Source organism: Rutidosis leptorrhynchoides, chromosome 1, assembly GCF_046630445.1.
Source record: "Rutidosis leptorrhynchoides isolate AG116_Rl617_1_P2 chromosome 1, CSIRO_AGI_Rlap_v1, whole genome shotgun sequence".
Lineage (NCBI taxonomy): Eukaryota > Viridiplantae > Streptophyta > Magnoliopsida > Asterales > Asteraceae > Rutidosis > Rutidosis leptorrhynchoides.
The window spans coordinates 651,267,115-651,273,775 of record NC_092333.1 but is presented as its reverse complement, the minus strand read 5'-3'; the positions used below and the strand labels follow the sequence as shown (position 1 = coordinate 651,273,775).

Genomic DNA, 6,661 nt, shown 5'->3' with positions numbered 1-6,661 from the left:
TTTACATTTAATTATGTGTCTGCTCGCTCTTTTATATTATTAGTTTGAAGGTATTTTACATCCTTTATAAAACCGAGTCCATATATTTTATATGATTTACATCTTCCGCTACTTATCTTTTTGTTCTTGTTTTTAAGGCAGAGTTCTCCAATTGCACCCTGCTACAAATAAAACACCATGCTTTGACACCACCTTTGCTTTTATTTGTTTTGTTGATATAAAATTTTGTTATTTTTTGGTGCGCATATGATGTCAATTGAAATTTTAGTAAAGAACTTAACATATGATCCATCATCTGCTTGTGTCTGTTATAAGCCTCCAAACATTTAAGAAAAGATGAAACTGACAACTGTTCCCTGAAAACAGTTGACTTTGGTATGTTATTCCTACTTTGGTATTAGGTGTGACAAGATGAGTGGGTTGATTGACGGGTCAAAACAGGTCATGGTCTTGGGTTGAAAGTTGAAACTCGTCATTTTTGGCACAAGTTATAACTGGCCAGGCCAGGTTGAATAAATCTGCCGACACTTGTTCTTGCCCGTTTTCAAGAAAATCTAGTTATCGGTAACTAAAATGTGAAGTATAATAAAACTTTATTATCACATTAATACTCTATGTCACTGATAAAACACAACCCAGATGGACCCATTTGTAAGTAAATGAGTCGAATTTGTCACCTATTTGATAGCACCCTTCATGTCTCGCCTTAATTAGTATTTTTTATAGGTTCTCGGGTGATGGGAAGTGGACTGATTTAGTCAATTTGGACTGATTTATTTTAACTGGGTAGTCAATTGTAAGGTAATGCCACTAAAAACTTCATATTTTCATCTATGTTTTAATTTTAATGGTTTTATAACTGCCTATTACGTGGATCTGTTACAGATTGGTGGGTTCCGTTTTGATCTTATGGGTCATATGATGATGGTATGTGCCATTACATTATTTTCTCTTGCACTCGCATTCATATTTCTTTAATTATTAACTGCAAGGCGTTCGTTTTATAGATTGTAGAGTCTTTAGATCATTACTCATATAATTATGGTGACTGGTTCAACTATGCTAAATTTATAATATGTAAGTATCTTTTTCAGGCTAGATTTTAGCTACTATTCGAATGATTAGGGAGTGGGGCTTCCTCCGAAAGGCAAGATTGAAAAGAGCTGGCCAATGTTATACGGTTTGTACCATGTTTTAATTTCATTTTGTTTTCACATTTCACATTCTCGATGATGATGGTAATTCTTTTGGGGTGTATATTTGGGTCTGACCTGCTTTCACATGTTTATACCTTCATCTTCCTCCTTGATGTCACCCTCACAGTTAGGAACTTCTCCCTGCAAACCAGATAAAGAAGCCAGAAGACTAAAAGCTTTATTTAAATAAATGGTCACACGGGTAATTCATCAAATATGTTGTTATAGGAGTTTCTTACAAAGCTCACTCAAATTTTAGCTGATAATGACAGCCCAAAAATTAGATGTAATATTATACTTCAATTGGTTATGGCGGTTTCTTATAGGAACTTAATATTGATTCGCCAGATAGTCTTACTTTGACTACTATTTCGATGTTTCGTACCTGATGGTTCTATTCTATTTTACCTTGTATTGTTATTTGATTTGGTTTATTCTATGCATCTGTTTATGAAATTGATATTGAATATTAATGTAAGTATTTTTATGGAATATAGAACGAATCGTGGTATTCCACTTCGGATAGTTGAATAATTGCTTGTTTGGTATTAGTTGCAGCTTGAGGGATGACAATTTCTATTGCTTTTGTCGATGGGACTAAAAAGGCATGTTCTAATATTTGACTACGTGTGCATAAGGACCTATAACTAATGTATCAATATCTTCTGTTAAGATATTTTACTATCATATGTGGTGTCAATAAGTTTCGTGAGCAACATGCCCTCACGGAAGTTGTGTTTTATAAAGGAAAATGAGAATTTTTATTATCAGTTTTGGGTGTTGTATATCCACCAATTACATTATTTTATTAAGAGAGGGATGAGACTTGGAGCATTTCCCCTTATCCCTATCATGCAACATGTCTTCTATCTCATCAAGTTTGGCTTCTCAATGATTGTACTGAGAGGTATGGTAGATTCTTATATATGTATAAATCTATCAATTCGGGTAATATTTTGGTCCTTTTTGGGTGTAATGCGTATGAAAAGGGTGCCAGGATCAGGAGTGAAAGCCCCTCTCGAAACGAAGGGTTTAAAGCTTATAATGGTTCCTTATAAAACTTTAATTTTAGGTATGACAGTTTATAGGTCTCATTCGTTTTCTTATAATCGTTCCTTGTAAAACTTTAATTCGCATGCTAAGCTAAGTAAAAGAAACAACTGTGGAAGAAAAAAATTGTGGGTTGTTTGTTTGCTTTGTTGTCCTTGTCCTTGATTTAGCATATGCATCTCTACAGCGCTAATGACTCAACTGTTAATCCTGATTTACTTTTCTACCTAATAAACATGAATCACAAGTGACCTCGTTGAGTTAAAGACAAGGACATATGAAGATATGTTTTTAAACACTAACAAATGTATTTCTTCATTACTCATTAGACATTTAAATGCTATAACGTATAGACAATATTTTGTTGAATGAGTCGGTTGGTCTACTTCATTTGAATAATATTATTAGATGTCGGGGCTCACGCACATCCATTTGCTGCCAAATAACACAATTTTAACATTGAGGATCTTTTTAAACTGCGTAGTCAATTATAAGGTTATGACACTAAAAACTTCACATTTTCATTTATATTTATTTTTATTTTAATGGTTTTAACTGCCTATTACATATATCTGTTACAGATTGATGGGTTCCGTTTTGATCTTATAGGTCATATGATGAAAAGTACCATGGTATGACATTACATCATTTTCTCTTGCACTCCCATTCACATGATGAATTTTTCGTTAACTATTAATTGCAAGGTGTTCCTTTTTTCAATTGTAGAAATGAGATAGTACACTTTTTATAATTCTGGTGACTGGTTCAACAGGTACGTACACTTTTTATAATTCTGGTGACTGGTTCAACAGGTACACTTTTTATAATCTTACTATGTGAGGAAAACAACTCTGTTAAATTGAAAAAATTTTAAGTATTTTTTTCAGCCTAGATTTCACCTATGATTCGACTAATTTGGTGGTTGGCCTTCCTCCAAAAGGGAAGATTGTAAAAAGCTGGCCAGTGTAAGATTTTATGGCGCTTATTTTAAGGTTTTTGTACCGTGGTTTGATTTCATTTTGTTTTCACATTTCATATTCCGACTCTGTGTGACCGTGTGTAAAGCTCTAGTGTTGTTTTTGTTCCTGTTTGAAGCTATCTTTAATCTATAGTAAACTTTCGTGAAGACGTTGGAGCAATTTAGCATGAATTTTATTATAGCAATGATAATGGGAATCATATCGTTTTAGTATGGATGTCTTGCTTTTTTGTTCAGAGTTAAACCAAGATTGACTTCCCCATCGTTTAAGCGTCAGAAGAGTCAAATTGTATGTACACTTAAAGAGTTAAAGTTTTCCAAAAGTTGTTACATGTTATATACTCTTTATTAATTCTCCTTCGTCTGAGGACATCAAATGCTATCCAGGTTTGTATTTTGAACTTTTGGCCAATACTTTTGTGAAATGGGTAATTGGGGCTGTGATGTATATCTAATGTTATGTGGTATATCTGTCTATCTATCTATCTATCTATCTATCGGGTCAAATGGGTGGAGTTAATAAATATATAGCTAGAAAGGAAATGAACCAAACAGGTTGAAAGCCAACCTGACGGTATATGTTTTTTACATTCAAAAGTTTTAATTTTTAATAAGAAAAAACAGCTACCCGTACAAGCCCTGTATTACAAGGCAATGCAGATATGTTTTTCTACAAATAAAACACCATGCTTGACACAACCTCTGCTTCTATGTTTTATTGATAAAAATTTATCGTGTAATTTTTTTGGTGTGCAGATGATTTCAACTGAAAATTTGGTGAAGAACTCAACATATGACCGATCATCAGGATAGGCTTTCGTCAAGGACAACTGCTCTGTTTGTTAAGCCTCAAAATATTCAACAGTAGATGAAACTGACAACTGTTCCCCAAAAAGAGTTGAGTTTGGTATGTTAATCCTACTTTTGTCTATGAAGTGCTGCTTGTCTATCTGTCGGGTCAAATGGGTGAAAAATATATTTTTATATATAACTAAAAATGTAATAAACCAAACGGGTTGAAAGTCGCCCCAGACATTGCTTTATTAGTAAATTCTTTAGATTGTTATTTTAATAATTAGGTCTTTTGTAGTCAAATTCAACAAACAAATCATGGATTAAAATTTGATTGAAAATTGATCAAAAAGTCAACGTGACGGGATATGTTTTCACATGCACAATTTGTTTTAAAAAACAAAAGAAAAAACAGCCACCCATACCAAGAGTTTACTAATTATGACCCACCCATGACCCAACCTGCGTGACGCTCGAATTTGCATCCCAACTTAGACTATGCAGATAGAAAACTACATAGCAAATGTTCCATATGCCAGAGGTTACGTTTACTATGCGTGCCTTGGAAATTTAAATACTTATAGATTAAATAAGACAAGATGGGCGGGTTGATTATAACTATGTCTGGCAAACGGGTCGGGTTGAGCCAAGACCTAAATGGGTTTGGGTCGAAACAGGTCATGGGTCGAAATGGGTCAGAATTTAAATGGGTCAAACGGGTTGGGTCGGGACCCGGGTTGGGTTAGGTCTGAGTGGGACGAGACCTAAACGGGATGGGTCGGGTCGAGAACCATTTTGTTCAATAAAATTGTTTTAAATATTTTTTTATCATTATTATTGTTTATTATTTTTATTATTTCATTATTTTTTATTTTATTTTAAAAAATAACATCGTGCAACTAAAATTCAAAATTTTACAGCTCGACCCGTTGGACCCATATACAAGACCCGTCTCTATTTGTTGGACTTGCTGGATTTGAACCCCATTGATCCATTTCTTATTTTTTGTCTAAGACCCAATATGTTTTAAAAAAACTCATTGGCCAATTTTTAGGGATGTAAATCTAAAAAATTGGAAACTTTTCAACTCAACCCATTTGACCCATATGCAAGACCCATTAGACCCAAATTGAGCACTTTAGGTTTGGTTTGCCAGGTATAATTATAACATGTTTTGGGTTGAAAATGGTCATTTTTGTCATAAGTTAAACAGGCCGGGCCAGGTTGAATAAATCCGCCTTACTTTTTCTTGCCCATGTCCAGGAAAAGCTAGTTATGAGGTACTAACTAGTGAAATACAATAAAACAATATTTTGGTGGAGGAGTCGGCTGGTTTACTTCAATTGAAAATATTATGAGATGATGGCCTGACATATATCCTTTTGCTGCCAACTTTCCAATTTGGAGCTCTTGACGATGAGAATGAAATATCCCAATTTGTAGGTAAGACAAGTTTTTTTTCTTTTTTCTTTTCTTCTTCTACATCATTAGTACACACGGCCATCTGAAATGAGGTTGGATACAACTGGAGTGAATCATGATTCCGAATGCATTACTATGATACTATTATATTTTGTCATATGTTATAATAATTTTGATTGTTCAACTATAAAGTAATAACCATGAAAACTAATATTCTTTTACATTTCCTATTTATTTTAAAATAGTTGACGCTTCTGGAATTGTAAGTTTTCTATAATTAATTTGAAATTGAAATAATTAGTATTAGGGAAAGTATTAAGGGATTCATCTTTATTATTTAAAAAACAATGTATTTGCTTGAGAAAATCAATAACTATGAGCCATGACATTAAGTATGTAACGTCCTCAATCGGACCTAGTTGTAAGATTACTATTTTGCCCTTAAGTTAGTGTTGTGTTATTATATGCTTTTATTTTTATTTAATATTTACTATTAAATAATGATGTGGTTAGGACCAGTTTGTGACAAGGGTCACAGAACAGGTTTGTTTATTTAAATTGGACTTCGTTTGGGTTGCCAAATGATGTACGAAAGATATCAGATAACTGATAAATACCCGTGTATCGCACAGTGTGGGAATTAAACCTAATTAAGTGACTAGTGTACTGTGTTCTTCTTCCCATTTCTAGATTTTTCCACACACACACCGTACTTACACTTTCACACTCATCAAAACCCTAATCTTGAATCTTTGTTCTTGAGCTCAAATCTTTTACATCTTTGTGTTCTTTGTGATTTACTGATTCTAACAAGGTAAGAATCACAAGTTTTCATGCTTTAATCATTGTGAAAATTGGGTTTTTGTGTTAGTTTTTACAAAGTGTGTAATTTGGGTCAAAATGGTTAGATTTGATGTTGTTTGAGTCTAAATTTAGTAGGTTTATGTTTCTACATGTTTAGTGTCTTTGATTTGGTCAGTTTTGAGGTCGTAATCGAGCTCTAGAGCAAGAATTTGGGTGAAACCCGTCACTTTGTCTTCAGCTTCTGCAGATAAACACAGTCGGCCAAGTGTCTCGAGACACTCGACCGACCGACTCGACCATCGACCGAGTGTGCATGACCCACGGCCGAGTGTGACTGTGAGAGACCATCGACCGAGTGACTAGACACTCGGCCGAGTGAGTGTAGACAGTCGGCCGAATGTCTCTGGCAGTGGATATT

The 6,661-nt window shown here is 34.1% G+C and overlaps 1 long non-coding RNA gene across 6 annotated transcripts; it reads left to right on the top strand.

The window, feature by feature from the left end:
* Nucleotides 1–393: 393 nt before the first annotated feature.
* Nucleotides 394–5,833, top strand: LOC139885792 (uncharacterized). Of its 6 annotated transcripts, XR_011772093.1 has the most exons (6): nucleotides 394–801; nucleotides 886–927; nucleotides 1,095–2,741; nucleotides 2,828–2,878; nucleotides 2,973–4,132; nucleotides 5,281–5,833. It is a non-coding gene; the product is annotated as an uncharacterized lncRNA (long non-coding RNA). The 6 variants fall into 6 exon arrangements; XR_011772095.1 differs by having other exon boundaries at nucleotides 1,095–1,180; nucleotides 1,749–4,132; XR_011772094.1 differs by having other exon boundaries at nucleotides 1,095–1,180; nucleotides 1,324–4,132.
* The last annotated feature ends 828 nt before the right edge of the window (nucleotides 5,834–6,661 follow it).